At 48.6% G+C, this 19,548-nt stretch overlaps 1 long non-coding RNA gene across 22 annotated transcripts in view; it reads left to right on the top strand.

Annotated features, from left to right (window-relative positions):
- LOC109455821 (uncharacterized) overlaps positions 1-19,548 on the top strand; it is a 54,254-nt gene that overhangs the window by 27,251 nt on the left and 7,455 nt on the right. For 5 of the 22 annotated variants that reach the window (XR_016022908.1, XR_016022916.1, XR_016022921.1 and 2 more), the window contains exons 2-7: positions 2,191-2,335; positions 5,669-5,695; positions 5,937-6,103; positions 6,222-6,399; positions 9,130-10,293; positions 10,443-18,221. This is a non-coding gene — a long non-coding RNA (uncharacterized LOC109455821). Of the gene's footprint in view, positions 1-94; positions 1,589-1,717; positions 1,812-2,190; positions 2,336-5,668; positions 5,696-5,936; positions 6,104-6,221; positions 6,400-9,129; positions 10,294-10,442; positions 18,222-19,548 lie in introns of those variants that run through there. The other 17 variants (XR_016022910.1, XR_016022924.1, XR_016022926.1 and 14 more) reach the window with 17 other exon arrangements.

Genomic DNA, 19,548 nt, shown 5'->3' on the forward strand with positions numbered 1-19,548 from the left:
TGTGATGGAGGACCGTGTTTCCCTGACAATAAGACCTTATTAATATAAGACCTGGTCTTATATAAAACCCGGTCTTATATTAAAATTAATATAAGACCGGGTCTTATATTAATTTTTGCTCCAAAAGACGCATTAGAGCTGATTGTCCAGCTAGGTCTTATTGTTGGGGAAACACGATATATTAATTGATTTCGAATGTTGAACCAGCCTTGCATACCTGGGATAAATCCCACTTGGTCACGCTGTATCACTTTTATACATCGTTGGGCTCAATTTGCTAATATTTTGTGAAGGTTTTTGCATCTATGCTTATGGGACAATTGGTATGTAGTTTTCTTGTAATGTCTTTGGTTTTGGTAATTCAGGTAACGCTGGCCTCATAAGATGAGTTGGGGAGTGCTCCCTCTGTGTCTACCTTCTGAAGGGGATTATAGTGTGGGTATAATTTCTTCCTTAATGTTGGTTAGAATTCACCAGTGAACCCATCTGAGCCTGGTGCTTTCTGCTTTGGAAGGTTATTAATTATTGATTCAATCTCTTTACTAGATATAGGCCTATTGACAGCATTTCTTTCCAACCTCAGAATACAGCATTTCCCTGGCCGATGGGGGCACCTTGTCCTTCATCTACCCTCCCCTCCGAAAACTAAGGATTCCTAGGACATTTTTTTTTTTTTTTTGCCCCAGCCTAAATTTTGATGTATCCCGCTCTTCTTTCTCTAAAGAAGAGGTAAAATCAATCAATCAATCAAACTAACTAACAAACAACAAACGTAGTTTTTAACAGGGCCTCTTCGTTGTAGAGAACCCATTACTTTATTCAAAATACTTGGACTGAGCACCCCTGTATTCAGGGACTGAGATAGGGAGATGAATGGAACAAGGTCCCTGGCCCTAAAGAGCACACCTGTGTGTGGGAGAGGATGACGCGTAGGCAAATAAGGCCCCCAAACCCCAGGCTGCTGCCAGCCTGGAGGCTTAGAGAATGCTAGAGCTGTGCCATCCCAGTAGGCCAGCCATTAGTCACATGTGGCTAGTCCGAGCTGCGACGTGCTACAGATGTAAAATGCAATTCTGATTTCAACAACTTCGTATGAAAAAAAGAATGTAAACTATCTCATTCATAAGTTGTATATTAATACACGTTGAAATCATATTTCCTAGATATTGGGTTAAATAAAATATATATTCTCAAAATTAATTTCACCTGCTTTTTCCCACTTTTTAAAATATGTTTTATTAGGTTCCTCAGGCGGCTGTAACAACCTACCACAAACCTTGTGGCTTTGAACAACAAAAGTTTATTTTCTCGTGGTCTGGAGGCCAGAAGCTGGAACAGGTTGTAGGGGAAGAGGCGTTCCTTGCCTCTCCACCTTCTGGGGGTCACCCTGGAATTCCTGGGCGTGTGGCGGCATTGCTCTGCTCTCTGTCTCTTCTTTGCTTTGCCTTCTCCCTGTGTTATCTCCCCTTGCCTCTCTCTTATAAGGACACTTACGATGGCGTTTAGGGCTCACCTGGATAATGCAGGGTAGTCTCATCTTGAAATCCTCAACTTAATTACATCTGCAAAGATCCTTTTTCCAAATCAGGTAAAGTTTTAAAAGTTACAGCGGCTAGGATTTGATATTTTTGGGTGGCCATTATTCAACCTACTTCATGTGGCTACTAGAAAATTTAGAATTACATATGGGGTTTGTGTTGTATTTTCTATTGGACAGCGTCGGGCTGAGGGAGCCAGAGAAAGCATCTCAGGTTCATGAAGGACGTTCAAAGTGGAGGGGGTTGGAGATCAACATGGGGAAGGTCAGAGAGGTGAGAAAGAGCCTGGGGTGTTCCCAGGACCTTCGGAGTGGTCTCTGTGGCTGGAACTCAGGGTGAGGGTGGGAGGAGGAATGCTGGGAGAACAATTCCGAGAGACAGTGTTTGTTCAGCGTCACCTCCACTTTCTTCTCCTAGTGGGCCTTCCTGAGCTGGAGAGGCTGGACGCTGAACACTGCATTTCTCGCAACAGTTCTGGTTAGGCGACAGGTTCTGTCAACCGAATGGACTCAGGGACATGGTTTGTTGCTGCTGCTCTGCATGGTTGTGGAGACCCCGTGTGTCTCGGGCAGCTGCCTTCTAGAAACCAGTGTCCAGCGCTGTGGGAGTGAAGTTGTTTCTGAAATGACTTCTTGACCCCTGTATCGGTTAGGTGATGGTTCTTGACGTCAAAGACCCTGGGTGGCTCTTGATGCTCATCTTCCTGACGGTGCCAGAGGGGACAGTTCCAAGGTGGGTCCTCTGTTTTCCTGGGAGCCATTCCTGCGGGTACGGCCTATTCTCCTTCCAATGATTTTGTAAGTACGGAATTACCTGCATGAAATTCCTTTCTGCTTAAATTAGCTAGTGTGGTTTCTGTTTCCTGCCGGTGACTGATGCAGGTGGGCTGGGCCGGGGTGAGGTGGAGGGAAAAAACATGTGGGTTGGCCTAAACAGCCTGGCTTTTCTGTTGTGGTCACTGGAGATACAGAAGCTTTTAAGCAGAGCAGAGGAGGGAGGGAACAACATGAACATATTTGTGCCATAGAAAGATCATTTTGCTTCAGGCAGGCGGAAAGCCCCTTAAGAGGGAAGCAGAGGGGCAGGCCTTACTTTTTTCCTGGGACGCTCTCTTCTTTGGGGTTAAAACAGAAGCAAAAGATTGGACAGGGATGTTCTTTGCTACGATGGGGCAGAGAACTGGCCTGGGTGGTCAGCCTCCTAAACATTCTAGGTTTTATTTGTAGCACATAAGGCTGCAATTAATAGCAGGCAGGGCTTCCCAACAGAGACGATAGTGAGAATTTCGGTAACTAAAAACCAGACTGCGTCATGGTGCAGAGAGCAGAGCAGGTAAAATGCCAGACCTGCAGTCTGGATGCCTGAATTTGCTCTCAGTCTCCATTGCCAGTTTGCTGTGATCTCCAGGAAAGACCCTCTGAGGGCCTGTGGATTCCCTCTGAGCAGGAGGAAAGTCTTGTTTTCCTTCTTCTGTTGCAGTGGGAGGGGTAAGGAGGAGAGGTAAGAGGTCCTTCTCATCCCAGGGGAGGGGACGCTGGGCTTTGTGATGGGTCTGCCCTGGGGAGGTGGAGCATGTCTCCAGTCTTACTCTTCTGCCCCTCTGACGCCTTCGCTAGAAAATGTACATGCCTGAAATTCCACCTGCTTGTCAGGTGAGGCCCCATCCAGGAGCAACTTTATTAGGAATGCCCTAACCGAGGACAAGGTGGGCCCACTGCGGTCTCTAATTCCGGAGCTGGAGGGACCCTTAGGTGTTCAGTCAGCCTCGACCTCAGGAAAATCTACAGAGGGTGCCTAAAAATGCATACACATTTTAAGAAAGGAAAAACCTATTGAATTTGTAATACTCAGTATATACCGATAACAAAAGATGAACACAAGTCACTGGGTTTTTTTCTTTTCTTTTTTTTTTTTTTTTTAAGTAACTGGGTTTTTTTTAAAGATTTTATTGGGGAAGGGGAACAGGACTTTATTGGGGAACAGCGTGTACTTCTAGGACTTTTTTCCAAGTCAAGTTGTTGTCCTTTCAGTCTTAGTTGTGGAGGGCGCAGCTCAGCTCCAGGTCCAGTTGCTGTTGCTAGTTGCAGAGGGCGCTGCCCACCATCCCTTGCAGGACTTGGAGGAGTTGAACTGGCAACCTTGTGGTTGAGAGCCCACTGGCCCATGTGGGAATCTAACCAGCAGCCTTCGGAGTTAGGAGCATGGAGCTCCAACCGCCTGAGCCACCGGGCCGGCCCCACACGTCACTTTTGACTTTTGCAATTACAAGAGGTGTTCAATGTGGTTCCCATCAGTGTCCAGACACTTCTGATGACGGCGAACTACTGCTTGAGCAACGTTGACCAAAGTGTCCACTTGTATACATTTTTTGTGGCAACCCCGGTATTCATTTATCAATTACATACATAGAACTTTATAAATTATGTACATGAACTATATACATAAATATACATAGTATGTGCCTTTCAAAAAATACATGTATATTATAAAATACCTTATACATATATGAACAAATTATACGTTATGTGTATTCTATTACATACAACATAAAACTACATAAAGTAAAAAATGTAATATTTGAAGTTCTAAAGTAATTTTTATGGCATTTCATTTAATAATGGTATGACATCCTTTTTTGTTCTTATAACGAGAGAAACTCCATTAAATATGCTTCTTTATTTTTGAAAATCCTAGTTTAACACTTTGCAGAACAGTGACTTGAAGATCTGGTACTAAATTTGGTTTATTTCAATATTCAGTTTTAAAGGCTGTCACAGCTAAAAAGGAGGCCTCATGAAGATACCTAGATCCAGATGGACGAGGTGCATTGTGGGCTCGGCTCATTAAATCATGACATTCAGTTTTCAATTTTCAACACCATCCACCAATTATGGAAAGGTTTTGTTCAAAATTGACTTTCAAATTTCCATCTTTTCTCATGTCAATCAGTTGTTCTTGCAAAGAAATTGGGATACTTTGCATTTTAATGCTTTTAGCAAATGGATTTTAAACCCACTCAAACTCTTCATTTGGAAGATTTTTAAGCAAGTTAGAAAAAAAAATCCCTTTTTGTTTTCTGTTTTGTTTTTTTTTGAAGGGGAAATATAAAAGGTCTTAGGAACACACAAGGTTTCCAACAACAAAATCATATAATAATGGGAACACTTTCAAACTTTATTTCTAAATCATACTATTTTTCTTCCAAAAAAAATTACTTCCTCTACAACTGTTTAAACTTCACTTTTACCCTGATGAAAAGAGATGTCATTTTTGGAATGACATCTACTGTAGCCCCCTTGTTTTTCCTTTATGGAATGTCAGATGAAATCATGTCCTAGGATTAGGGGGAAGCACTGCTATTTTCTTGATGTTTCTTTGCAGAAATCTTTTTGGGCCATTTGTTCTGTTTAAGGGCAGATTAATTTGAATCCGACATTGCAATCTGTGAATTCCACCGAACTGGGCATACATAAATGGTAATATCATAATATGTTGAAAACTAAGCAGTAGAGAGAAGGGGCCGCCCTCAGGTTCTCTGCCTGATGGAGCATCACATCTCTCTCCACACATGGACTAATGTGGGGGACATGACTGGCCCAAAACAGACCCATTGGGGTTACCTGGGTCAGTCTGCCTGCTAAGTATCAGTAGAGCTGAATTCTTTCCTTATTTTAGACTGAGATACATGTAAGTACATATACATTTAATTCTAAAATTTTCTTCCACATGCCAGTGGGTCGTTCTGTGTTACCTTGGGGTATGTGTGTTTTACTTTGGAGGTCAGATCTCACTGGACCAATGTGTCAGCTGAGGCTCAGGGAGGGATGGAAGTTGTTTAAGGGCCATTGCAAGTGGTGACACAGACAGACTGAAACTCAGGTCCTTGCCATCCGGGGCTCTCCCCTGACCCCGACAGGCATGTGGAGGCAATGCAGGCTGGTCAGTGCCGCCCCCCCAGCCTCACTGCACAGGGTCCTGGGACCCCAGGAACACTTGTCCTCCTGGGGCCCAGGGCAGGAAACTCAGCATCTCCTCTACTCTGTGCTCTATGGGTAGCAGCACTGGGTGGGCCCCAAGAACAGGTGAGGACGTGTTTCTGATGAGAAATTCTCTTCCTTCCCTCATGACAGACAGAGTCTGGATCACTCTGACCAGGGGTGAGTTGTATGCCCTCTTTGTACCAAATAATTTATTCTTGGCTTTGGCCCATGACTTACTGATATTTACACCTCAGAGTTAAATCTGAAAAGAAAATCAGCCACCTATATCCCAAAACAGACAGGCTGGGGCACCGATACCCTAAGCCTGCCCTGCTTGAGCCTTTCACTCTCCCTGGGTGGGGGGGAGGTGTAGGGATATTCCTAGGGACATCAGCGCCTGTGCCCCACCCCTGTCCAGGAGCAGCAATGACCCAAGCTGCTGGACCATCTGCCCAGGGCCCAGCCTGAAGAAAGGGGTCCCTGGCCAGCTCGGGGGACGAGGAGGGTGCTGTTTGTGATTCTCTATAGCCCTAGGCCCAAGGTGAGCTCACTGGATGAGCAAGGCCTCCTGCTGAGCCTAGCGGGGTGAGTAAGAGGACATTTTGTTCTGTCACACCTCCCTAGTCCCCCCACCCCTGCCTGCATGCGCACCCTTGCTTACACTTCTTGCATTTAGCTCTGTTGTCACCAACTGCACCTGCAGCCCTTTGCACACAGGATCCCTGGAGCCACGTGGTTAAAGGGTGTGGCATCCGTGGCAGCACCCGTGATGTCTGTTTCCCAGATTTGAATTGGGCCATGTGACTAGGAAAGCTGGTTAATGTCTCGGAGACTCAGTTTTCTCACCTGTCAATGTCTGTACGTCACGGGGTATTTGGAAGGTACGTGCAATGACTGCTGCACACTAAGCATTCATAAATGGTAATTACTATTAGGTTTATTGGTCCTGCTGGACTCGGGGTCCTCCAAGGCAGGGGTGACATTTGATTCATTTTTCTATATCTCTGTGGGCCTGGCACAGTGTCTGATGACTGGTGGCCCTTGCCCTGGGTTGCTCCTGGTCTCATAGGTGGAGAGGACTCGGGGCTCTCAGCTGTAACCCAAGGCAAGCTGGGATGTGCCCTAGAGGAGGGGTATAAGGGGCAAAGTGCTCTCTGGGGGAGATTAATTCTGCCTGGGGCTCAAGCGGAAGGCTTTATAGAGGAGGTGGCATTTCAGCAGGTCCTGGAAGAAGAAAAGGTAGCATTGGACCACAGAGGTGGTGAGTGATTGCTCTAGCTAAACAAAGTTCCCATGAGTTAAGTCCTGAGGTAGAGAGAACTGGACACATCTGGCTGGAGCAAGCGCCCCCTAACATTTGCGAGGCCTGGAAAGATTCCAAATGGGGGCAGTGGTAGGTAGAATTCTGGAAGATGCCTCCACCCCAGGATTCCATCCTCTGGCTACTCAATCGAGTACTAATCGAAGTACTCTGTGAAGGGGTTTTGTAGCTATAAAGTCCTGAGTCAGTTGGCCTTAAAATACGGAGATTAATTAGGTGGGTCTGACCTAATCAGATGAGCTCTTTATGAGAAGAGCGTTTTCTCCTATTTGGGAGCAGAATAGGAAGTTAGAGATTTGAAGCATGACTTGAGAGCAACCCCCGGATGACAGCCAGCAAGGGGACCTCAGTCCTACAACTACATGGAACTGGGTTCTGCCAACAATCTGAAGGAGCACGCAAGTGGCTTCTTCCCCAGAACCTCCAGATAAGAGCCCAGCCTGGCTGACCCCTTGACTTCAGCCTTGTGGGAGCCCAAGCCGAGAACCCCGCTGAGCATGCCCAGACTTCTGACCTATGGAGCTGTGGGTTAATAAGCAGGTGTGGTTTTAACCCACTAAGTCTGTGGTTGTTTGTTAGGCAGTGATAGAAAACAAATACAGAGGCTCATATACCACAAGTCTAACTAGTCAAAAGCCATAAGTCAAGCTTAAAAACTGTCAATGTTCTATCAATATGTTCTATCTATCTATGTTGACATATATACCTTTTCATAGTGACCTTGAAGTCCAAGGTCAAATTCATAATTCTCTGACCACTTAGAATTCTGTGCCAGCACTAGCTGCCCAGGGAGGGCTGGCCCCTGGGTCCCAGTCCCTGGTCTGTGGCCTTATCCCTCTTCTCATTCCAGGCTCCATCCTGCACTAGAAGGAGTGTAGACACCAGGCTGGATAAGCCAAATCCCACTGACTCCCTTACAGACAGCTGTTCCTTACCTGCCCCTTGGGTCCAGGCTGTGGTTTGCCTTTAGAAAACGAAATTGAGGAGTCTCAGGGTGTTTAGTCAGGGTGTAAGGTGGCTCTCAGAATGCCAAGTGTGGTCTGGAAGCGGGGCTGTGGCTCTGGCCAGTGTATCCGTTCGGACCTTCAGACTCTTTATTCTCAAAGGGGGGCCAGTGCAGGACACCCAGGGCAAGGGCCTTTCTTGTTTCCTTTAATGTGGTAAAATACATAACACAACACTTACCATTAGTGCCATCTAGTACCTTCACAATGTTGTGCAACCACCCTCTCTATCCAGTTCCAGAACAATTTCATTATCCCAAAAGGAAGCTCCTTTCCCCAGGCCCTGGCAACCACTAATCTTGTGTTCTGTCTCTATGGACTTCCCTAATCTGGATATTTGATATAAATGGAATCATACGATGTGATCTTTGTTGACTGGCATAGTGATTTCAAGGTTTATTCATGTTTAGCGAGCATCAGTACTTCATGCCTTTTTATGGCTGAAGACTGTTCCATTGTATGGAGACACCACATGTGCACGGCCCTTTCTTGACAGGCTCTGAGATGGTATTGGGCTGGGGATTGGGGAAGTCAGCTGGTGGCTCTCCCCTCTGTGCCTCTGGGGGTCTGTCACTTTTCCTTTTTTTTTTTTTTAAATTTTTAAAATTTTTTATTGGGGAATGTTGGGGAACAGTGTGTTTTTCCAGGGTCCATCCGCTCCAAGTCAAGTCATTGTCCTTCAATCTAGTTGTGGAGGGTGCAGCTCAACTCCAAGTCCAGTCGCCATTTTCAGTCTTTAGTTGCAGGGGGGCTCAGCCCACCATCCCATGTGGGAATTGAACCAGCAACCTTGTTGTTGAGAGCTCGCGCTCTAACCAGCTGAGCCATCTGGCTGCCCCCGGGTCTGTCACTCTTGAATATACTGCTGGGGCCTGGGGACCCAGGGAGACAGCCAGTCTCACCACCTCCCTAGTCTTTGCAATGCGATCCTGAAATCCCGCCCAGCGGGGATGGCAGCATTAGATACAGCTGGTGTGAACCCGTCCCAGGAGGATGCTCCCATTTCGGGGTTCCCAGCTGTCTCTGGGCAGGGTGCCCCAGCCAAGTCCGGAAAAAGCCGGAGCCTTTCTCTGGGTCACACGGGTGGGGAGGCTGCTGGGGATGGAGGAAGGGGTGTATGGCCTCACGACCTGGAATTGCTCAACCAGCGAGCCTGGAAGGCAGTGGGAGCCCAGCCTGGCACCAGCGAGGTCGGCCCCACGCCCAAAGAGATGCTTAGATCTTCACTTGTGGAGCCTGTTTTCCAGAGAAATGTAATTCCACATTGTTTGTTCTCTGCTCCACAGACGCCTCAGCTGAGGAAACCACGGGAATCTCATTTGAAGAAGAATTTGGCCTCTAGAGCCCCCTCCCCATTCGCTGGTGGGAGGGTGCCAAGACTTCAGTTGCTGCCACCACACCAGCAAACCCCAAACCACAGGAATGCAGTGGGGTCACCTGGGGACAGAGGGAGGGTGACTGGACAGTGAGAGGGCAGTGAGGCCATGGGCCTGTGTCACTGGATCACTGGATTAGGAGCCTCCAGACCTAAATGTGAATGCAGTCGGCCACTGTGGTCTGGGGTCTTTGTGGTCACACCTGTGGCTAACCATGCTCACCTGGCCACTCCGGCCCTCAGCCACACTCAGGCGAGGAGCCGAGCTTGGCAGTGAGGGAAGCCACATATGGGGATGGGGAGCGAAGCCAGGACTGGAGGAGGTGAGTGAGGGTAGAATTTCCTGGTCTGCAGGCCCTGCAGGCTGAGCTAGAGAGGCACCCAGCACGCACAGGTGCCTTCTAGTATCAGAGGAAGGGAACCACAAAATGATAGCATCGGTTATGGTAAAGCACTGCTCCAGGTACTTTACACAGTTTGTTGCGTTTCTTCTTACAGCTATCTTCTGTGGCTGCCGTTATTCTGTTTTACAGGAAACTGAGGAAGGTAAAGGGACTCAGGGTACCAGGTACCAAGGGCAGAGGCCAGCCATCCCCAAGCACTGTGTTCTTTGCACAGCATGTCGCTTGGCCCTGGCTTGGCCCTCAGACTTGCTTCTAGGTGGGATTACAGTCAAAATCATAGTGTTTTTGAGCTGGAATGGCCTTGGTGTAAGTTGCCACTTTACAGGTGGGGAAATTGAGGCCCACAGAGGGGAAGTGGCTTATCCCAAGTCACTTAGGCAGACAGCAGATCTGTCCCCTGATGCTCACTGGCTATTTGGCTCACATGGGTGCTGCCAAGTGTTCCCGAACCCAAAGCTGTCTGTCGTGCCCAGTGGGACTGAAACTCCTTGCTCTGTCAGGTTCAAAGCTTGTCTGTCGGTCTGAGCCTTCCTCTGGTCCTAAGGGAATGTGGATGGCTCGGCGCACCCTGGCCCCGCGGCTTGACAACAACTCCAGGTTCCGTTGACAGGGCTCAGGAGCACGAAGCTGGTCGCTGAAGGGCTACCCTCTGCTGTCTCTCATCATCAAAGGTATGTGTCCCCTGTGCTGACATGAGGGCAGGAAAGAGTCCAGGTTCCCCTCTCAGCCCAGCCACTGTTTAACATGTCACCAATGAAGTCACCTGAGCCCAGCCACCTCATGGGTCAGCTCACACTCACTGAGGGTTTTCTGGAAGCAGTCTGTGTGCGAGGCGCTGGAGAAAGAGAGAAGAAATAGTGTCCCTGCCTTCAGAAGTTCGCACACTGGTGGGGGAGCTCTTCAGTTCCCCGCTGACTGTTTCATGGTGTCCTCGATCTAAAGAAGGATGCCTATGAAAGGTACAGTGGGGGTGTGGGGGAAATCAAAGTGGGCTTTCCAGAGGAGGCAGGTGGCTATTGGCCAGGTGGACAAAGCAGAGGTTATTGAGTTTAGCAAGTGGATTCAGCAAGTACAAAGGACTGGATATGTGTCAGGGGAACTAGGAACACCTTAGAACAGTTGGAGCATATGAGGTGGAGTAGTGGTAATGATGGCGTGGGGACATTAGACTAAGGGGTGATGCTGGATATGAAAGCCTTTATGCCATAGAGGCTTCTGGCATAGAGGTGTTTGGATCTCGTCCTCAGGGAGATGGAGAGGCATGCAGGATTTCAATCAGGAGACCGACACAACCAGACCTGGGTTGTGGGAGGTTCACGTGAGCTACATCAGGTATGGCCTGATGAGGGGTGAGGGCAGCAGGGAGCCAACGCAGTGCTCTGGGTGAAAGGGGGTGCGGCACCCTCAGGCTGGGCGGTGACGGAGAGGATGGAGGAGGGACAGGACGACGGGCCGTGATTGACTGGTTGTGCACGCTGGGGCGATGGGAGCTGCTTTCTGCTTGGGTGATTGGGTCATTGCAGTGCCATTCATCCCAAAGGTAAACTGGATATGTAGGTTTGATGGAGGGGATGGGGAGTGATAAGAATTAAGTTTCGGACCTGATGATTTGAGGTGCTCATGGGACATCCGAAGGGGGACACCCAGGTGATGGTTAATTAATATAAGGATTTGCAAACTAGGGGAAAAGTTAGGACTGGAGTTAGAGATTTGGGGGTCATCACCCTAAAGCAAATGCAGATGAGTTAAGGGACCACAGAATGCTCTGGAAGTGTAGGATGATTTTGGCAGAAAGGGTTGGTGCCCTGTCCATGTCCCCTCTGCACTGCAACATTGCAACTCTGCCAGAGGACTTTCTCTGCAGCAGAAGTGTGCCCAGGGGCAGTTTTAGCCAGTGACGTGAGAACTGGACGATGAAAGCCGCAGCTGCTCTCCCTCAGGAAGGCGAGTTCCCCAGGGTCTCCCAGAGGTCCCAGCAGGATGGAGCTGGGTTTCCCAGGGGTGCTTGTCAATCCCCTCTCGGTGTCACTTTTCTGTATATTTTCATACCAGCGCTTCCTGGGATCACCTCTCAGGTAAGTGACTCATTCTTGTCGCAGGGTTTGCTTCTGGGGGAAGGTAACCCAAGACCCGGGTTTGCTTAAATAGAATGAGAGTCTGCATTGACCACTTCCTGTGTGTCTTCACTCTCAGCTGGCCTGAAAGTGGCTTGCATGTGCTTTCACCGCTGTGTCTCCAGCACCAGGACAGACAGCCAGGTCAGAGGATGACTCAGCCAGCTGTTGATAAATATATGAGTGGCTAAACCCATCAGCGGCTTCTCATTGCTTTTAGGATCAAGACCAAACTTTTCAATAAGCCCCACAAGGCTCCTTCCTACGTCTCCGTCCTCAGCTCATGCCACCCTCCCCTCTTCTCTCGGAACAACAGGCCTGGTCTCCTCTGCTTCCTTGACATTTTCTGTGCACCTTCCTCCTAGATAGTACCTTTAATTCCTCTTATTTCTCCTTGCTCAAGCATCATCTCCCCAGGGAAGATGTCCCTGACCCCCCCGTTCTGGCCCAGCAAGATGAGATACTACTGTTCTATGCTCTCATGCCATTCTGTACATCTCTGCATGCTCCCTATCATAGACTTCAGTTATAAGCTTATGGAATTATTTAAGTAATATTTAGACTGGTGTTTTAAAACCTTTTTTGATTGTGACCACAGTGACAAATATATTTTACGCTGGGACCCAGGTCACCTAACACATCCAGGCGTACCTCGGATATATTGCGGGTTCTGTTCCAGGCCACAATAAGAAAGCGAACATCGCCATAAAGCGAGTCACACGGATTTTTTGGTTTCCTAGTGCCTAGAAGAGTGATGTTTACACTATAGTCTACTAAGTGTGCAATAGCATTTTGTCTAACAAAATGTACCTACCTTAATTAAAAATACTTGATTGCTAAAATATGCTAACCGTCACCCGAGCCCGCAGGGAGTCATCATCTTTTTGCTGGTGGAGGGTCTTACCTTTCATTTATAAAAAAACACAGTATCAGTGGAGCTCAATAAAATGAGCTGTGCCTGTCTATAACGGAAACAATGCTCATCCTTGGTATGTGGGACACACTGATATCTTCCATTCTATTCCAGTCCTTCCCACTCTACCCTGTCCCATCTCATTTCATTCCACCCTGTATTTCATTTTTAAAAATGCTGCCTGTGATTCACTAAATGGATTGCAGGCTCAAAGTTTCAAAACTGGTGTGGACACTAAACTAGATGCCTGTAAACTCAGGAGAGTAGGGGCTGGATCCACTTTTACTCATCACTGTGTCCCCAGGTATAGCACAGTGCCTGCCACACACAAAGGTGCTCTATTGATATTTGTTGAATGACCATGGGATGACGTGCAAATATATATGAATAAGTGAATGAATTGCCTATCCCACCCAGACAGGAAAGTGTGGCTTTGATCAGATTCTTCCGTTACTGAAAAAAATCAGCCCACTTCCTGTCGCTTTGATCTGCAGCCTTCATTCTAAACTGCCCTCCCTCAGCCAACAGCTCCCCACAGCTCATTTCCTGCTCTTTGGCCACCTTATCTTTCTCTCCAAATACTCCTTATTTTCCCCCTTCCAGGGTGAGTGTACATACCCCAGAGTTCGTGATCCCCACGCTCTGGCACAAGGTGGGGCTGACCTTTCAGATCAAGTGCTTCTGAAATCTCAACCCCCTGGCATGCAGGGCATTGCTGGGGCTGGGCGTTAGTACATATCCTGCTGATGGTCTTTGGGGCAGGAAGGGCATGGGTATGAGGGGTAGACACTGATGAAATAACCATGCAAATTATAATTACAAACTGAAAGACGCTGGGAGGGAAAATCTAGGTTGCCTTGAGAATATGTCATGGGGAAGCTGCCCCTGGGGGATCTGGGAGGGCTGCCCCAAGAAAGAGACAATTAAGTGGAGACCTGAAGACAATAGGAGTTAGGCGGGCAAAGAGGGTGAAGGAGAGAGAAAGAGCTGGCAGGTGGAGGAGGAAACTGCAAGTGCAAAGGTCTTGAGGTAGGAGCAATGGCAGTCCATTTGAGCCAAAGAAAACTCAGCACAGCTGGTGCACAAAGAATGAGGGGCTTACGATAATGAGGCTGGACAGGTAGAGATTGTGGGATAACTTGTGGGCCAGGTTAGAGATTTGGGATTTATCCCAAGAGCAGGGGGAAGCAACAGTGTTCGAAGAATTGTGATGATACTGTATTTGGAAAGCTTGTTTGGCGGAACGATGGGGATGGTCCAATGAGGAAGCAAGGAGAGCAGTTTCCAGGCTGTGGCAGCTCCGAGAGGGAGCCTCTTTAGGGTGGTGGTGGTGGAAGTGCACGCACGTGACTGGCCTTAGGAAATACTATACTTTTTAGGTCATTTGTTCATTCAACGCTTTTAAATACCTGCCAGGAGTGTGCTCTGCATGAAGTGCCTTGGGGAGCCAGAGCTCTGGAAGGACAAGCTAGAGGCAGATTAGCTAGGTTGAAAGTGCAAAGCACTTTGGGAGGGTCAGATGTCCCGAGGCACATGTCCCGAGGCACACGGCCAGAGGAACACAGGCACTTGTAGTGAGTGCTCTCCTGGTTGAGCTCTGGGCAGCGGGAAGCCAGGGCTCTGGAAGGAGTTCATTAAGTTCTCCTTTCCTAGCCCACCATCATTTACAAGACTCTTGGCCTCAGGAATCTTCCTTGCACACCCCCACTCCAACCCCCTACCCCCTGCCCCAGGGGACTGTCTCCCCTGGCAAAGGCTCTTTTCCCAGGAGTAGTGGAGCCTGAGGGTGTGAGAGGGCAGAGGGGTCTCTTCCAGTGCCTGGGGCAGCTGAGCCCAGTGGGCCAGGTGAGGGCTGGCATCCAGCCTCAGGGATCTCACTCTCCTCTTCCTGTCTCTGAGTCACGTTCATTGGAAAGTGCAGTCATTTGTGACCTTGCTTACTCAGGGTGTTCCCACCCTCTACACTCAGCCCTGCCCTTCCCTGGGGTAGGGAGTCCTAGAGGAGCCCTGAGGTGTCTCAGCAAGTCTAGCCTCCCCACCCCATCCCTCCACCCCAAGTAGGGCCTGGGTCTCCCCCTTGGTGTGGGAGCTGTCTGAGGGCAGGGATATTTCTTTGCATTGAAACTGGGGCTCCGGCACCTTGAGGAGTGTTTCCTCTTGGAGGCCTTATTGCCAGTAACCTCCCCGCTACCCCTTTGCCCCTCAAATAGCTCTGCAGGACCCTCCCAATGCATGCGATGGTGCATGGTGGGGTGGGTTTGTGGGCTGCTACTGCTGCCTCCCCATCTGTCCTCCTGGTGCCTAGGACTGTGGGTGGTTCTAGCAGGGCGCCCACTGTGGGCTTCAAGGCACTTCTTCATAAAGCCCCAGGGTCCACTGTCTGCTCTGGCTGGGAATGCGATCAGGATTTATGGGGCTGCTGGGGATGCATGGAGTTCAGGCTTCTGGTCTCTGGTTTTCCCATTTGCCCTCGGGTGCTGACAGCATGCTTTCCCTCCTCTGCCTCCTGCCAGGCCTCATGGGTCTGCTTTATAGACCAGGCAACAGACTTGAACAGGAGGGGAGGAGCTGCCTCCTGGAAGGACAGAGGGAGAAGAGACACTGCTGACCAGCCCAGGAGCTCTAGGGCAGCCCCACCATTGGTCCTCAAGGCTGAGAGCTCATCCAATCCAGCCCCCTGCCTTCCTGCCAGGGAAGCATTCTGTCCAATGTGAGCTGTGAACTAAAGCAGCCTCCATTCTTGCTCTGGCCTTATTACATTTGCAGATCCACCCCAAACCCCTCAGACCATGAGAGGGGTGTTAAGAGAATGGGATAGCTGCTTCCTCCAGCCCCACTCCATCTCAGCACGCTCAGTCTTTGGTTGGAGTATCATGGAACTGGAAGACTTTAAAGAAGGGAGTGGGGTTCAACAGCTGTGCAGAGGTGGTAAAGAGGAGGGAAAAGGCAGTTGATTGCCAACAAACATTCTAAGTGCAATCTTCTACAACTGGTAGAACTGGGAGACAGCTCCACAGGCTCCAATGTGGCCATGAAGCAAAAAGACCACGTGGGACTCAAGGATGCATGAGGAGCTATGGGAAGATGGGAGGGCACGGGCACAGCCTGTGTCTCTGAGGGCTTCAGAAATATCCCTTCTAGGACTGAGAAGCAACTCTTGGGAGTAGCATCTGAATTGCGCAGAACTACTGGGCATAAAATAGGGAGGGGAGGTTCAGATAGTGCAGGGGGAGGTGTTCAGTGGAGCTGGCCTCAAAGAGAAGCCATATTTTCAATACTTCTGAGATCAATAGTGGGGGAACCTGGGAGCAGTGAAGGTGAGAAAATTTCCCTGGCCCATTCCCTTCCTCCATCTAGGACTTTTCTCCTAAACGGACAGAGAAATCCTGATTTAAACACACAAGATGGAAAAGGATTGCAAACAAAGACGTTCCTAAGAAGGAAGGTAGGACGCCAGGCCCTTTCTTCAAACAGGAGTTTGCTAGTAAGTGTAGACCAATGAAGCAGGTAAGTCAGAGCTAATCCAGTTGAAGGGAGGTGGGCGTTGAGGAAAGGGGTAAGCACCCCTCTGCACTCCTCACCGCCCCCCAGGGGTTCTCTACAGCATATATATTCCCACCTCCTCCCGCCCTGGGTGCTGGTTTGTGGCATAGCAGGAAGAGGTCCCTGATGGGCTCCCACCAGTCGGCTGTTATCACACGCATGCCTCCATTTACTGAGTTCCTTCTCTTGTCAGACTCCAAAGAAAGATCCAGTAGGACAGGCCCCCTGGGGCTCCCCCAAGCAGCCCAGGTCCCTAGTCACTTGGTGTCCCTAGAAAGAAGAGAGACATGTCAAAGCCCTGTCTGAGGCATCATTTCAGGGTGGGTTGGGGGACATGGGAGTGGGATCTAGCGCTGTCTACTCTTGCCTGGCAGTCTGGCTCGCTGGAGGGTATAGTGGGAGTCAGAAGGTCTGGGTCGAAGCCTGGCCCTGATTTCTCTACGGTGGCGAAACTTCTCTGGGCCTCGTTTTTCTCACTTGTAAAACAGGGTAACACTTTATGCCTTAGCAGCCTCAAAGACAGAACCTTCCCATTCTGTGACTAGATGCCCTAAGTAATACTCTCAGCGGCGCCCTCAGGAGTCCCCTGGCCCACTCTGGCCCTCGGTGGGGGTCCCTGGGCATGTTCCTCTGTGTGGAGGAAATCTTCAGTCTTTCCTGAGCCTCTTCAGAGTGAATGGCTCCACATGGAATGTCCTCGCACACTGTGAGCTGTAGGAAGTGGACCACGGCTGAGAGGAACTCCCTGTGGTCACCTCACCTATGTCCCAGACACACACAGACACAAACACAAAAATGTCCTGAGGTACTGAAGAAGAATTCACCACACCCTGGAGAATGTTTTCCACAGAGCATTCCCTCAGTGCCCTGAGTCACCCAATTCCTTCCCTCCGGGTACCCTGCTAATTTGTCTTTTCAGTGATTATATCCCCCCATGCACAGAAGTCAGCAATTGTGGGTTCAAGTCCTTGTGACCTCACCAATGACATGTCCTTGGTCATGTGTTACTTGCTAAACTTTTTTGTTTTTCATCTATGGAGTAGGAATAATAGTATCCATGTTATCAAGAGGCTTTGAGACTTAAATGAAATAATATGTGTGTGACAGGATGGAAATTATTCGCACCTAAGTGTTGCTTCCCGGTCATTCCCTGCTCCCTGCCTGTTGGAGCAAATTCTGGCTTGGCCTCCCTTAGCCTCTAATGAGGGTGCTGGTTGTCAGAATAATCGGTAGGCGAATGTGATGCCACGTTGGGAGAAAAGAGAGAGGAAGAAGGATCAGGAGCAGGACTAAAAGAGGAGGGAGGTTTGAGAGCAGCTGCAATGTGTGCGACAGGAGAGTGGGTGAGAGAGAAGATGTAAGGAGTATTACTAGGATCAACAAATCCTTTTGTTGGGGTGAAGGAATTCGAGTGCACAGAGTTACTTTGATGATAACACAGCTTGGAGACGGGACCTTGTAAGTAGTACGTAGGTCAGATGCTTGGCACACTGATAGGGTCATGACTGGTGCTATGTCTGCTCGGTTATGGACAATGCTTGTGTGTATGAGCTCTGTCTCCCACATTGGACGGAGTGTGTCCTGAGTGTGGGTGTGACCACAGAAGCCTGGGAGCTACTAGAGGGCTGGGACTATACTTTGTCTCCCCACCCCAACCCCATTAGACTGGGAGCTCCTTGAGGAGAAACACTTTGCATTTTCCGTTAGACCAGTGACTCCTAGTGTGGGCAGTAGTCTTCCACCCCTAAGCTCTGCGTGAGTCCCCAGAATAAGGTTGCTCAGAGATTGTGTCATATCTCTATTTGGCCTGGCTGTTGGCCTGACCCTGTTTGGGTGGGAGGTGAAGGCAGAAGAAGGAAGAGGGGAGAGGTCAGGAACCAAGATATTTTCTCCTGCCAGGTGCTGTCCAAGAAGGTAAAGAGAAGAATAACAGAGAAAGCATCCTGCTCCAGACCAAACCCAGAGCTAAACATTCATTCTTGAGGATGAAAAATCCTCTCCCCCACCCAGTGGGTGCCCATAAATCCAGGTGAGTAGTGTCTGGTCCTCCTGACTCTGTCTCATGGGGTGTGGCAAGGGCCGAGCTAAACCAAGGTTCTGTCTCGTGGAGTTGAACGTGTTTACTTGTGTTTGGCAAAGTGGCAGGGTTGGGGGCGGAGGTCATTATGACAACAGCTCAGAAACTCCTGCAAGAGAAGAACAAGGTGTTTTCATTGTGGACAAGTTAGGATCTGTCTGTCTGGGTCATGACTTGGTTTTTGTATCGCAGCCTGGCTGTTGGTTAAGGCTCTCATAATCCATACAGTTTAGTTTGTTGCAATTCAATTAGATCCCAACATTGATTGAGTGCCTACTGTGTGCCAGCTACTGTCCTGGTTGCCAGGGGGAATCTGAGGAACAAGATCAGGATGCTGCCTTTCAGGAATCCTTCTCCACAGAGGGATGGAGGTGTGCACAGCTCTCTCTGTTGCAGAGAGATTGGAGCTACAGTTGGGGTTGGGGGGACCAGAAGACAGAGAGCAGTGAATCTCTGGAGGTTTAGGGAAGACGCTGTGAATGTGGGAATGCCTGATTTGAACCTTGATGGCTGAGCAGGCACTCAAGAATTGGTGAAGGGGTTAGGTGGAAATAACATGAACAAAATGGGGCGTGGTGAGTCATTCAGTATGAAGCGGAAATGAGGAATAGCGGTAGCATTTACTGAGCAACTACTAATCACCAGGTTCTGTGCTAGATGCTTTGCCTGTGGATTATCTCATTTAAGCTTCCCAGTAATCTGAAGACGTAGGTACTGGTGAAGGAACTAACATTTGGACAGAACAGATGGATCCAGACCAGGATCTAAATCAAGTTTGTCGGACTCCAAATTCCATGCTCTTTTTTACTAAGCCAATGGTTTCCTGAGTATATTCTGTGAAACTTTCAGGATTCTGAGAAGGTGCTTTAGGGACATGTCTGATTTTAGCTTCATATTTAAAATATATTTTAATCAACACACACTCAAATGTGTTATGTAATAAAAAAGTTTTCCTTCAATCTCTGTGCATATTTTTGAATTTCTTGTAAATGTGTAATTGATTAAAAAGATTACACAGTCTGCTCAGGTTTATCCATGTAAAATTGTGAGAGAGAACACATTCTCATACCCACCACTCTCCATTACAAGGCAGGTGGGATTTCCAGTCCATCATGGCTAATTAAATGCAATGGTCTTACATTGTCTTCCTCCAGAAATGTCTTAGAAGTAAATAGTAAAAATATATAAATCTTTCTAAAGAAAAGAGTTGGGGGAAGGGCATCTGTGGAAAAGAGAAATCTCAACAAATTTCTGGAGGAATGATTTGATGGAGGAGTGA

The sequence above is a fragment of the Rhinolophus sinicus genome, chromosome 12 (genome assembly GCF_057876585.1).
Source record: "Rhinolophus sinicus isolate RSI-liver-muscle chromosome 12, RSI-T2T, whole genome shotgun sequence".
Classification (NCBI taxonomy): Eukaryota; Metazoa; Chordata; class Mammalia; order Chiroptera; family Rhinolophidae; genus Rhinolophus; species Rhinolophus sinicus.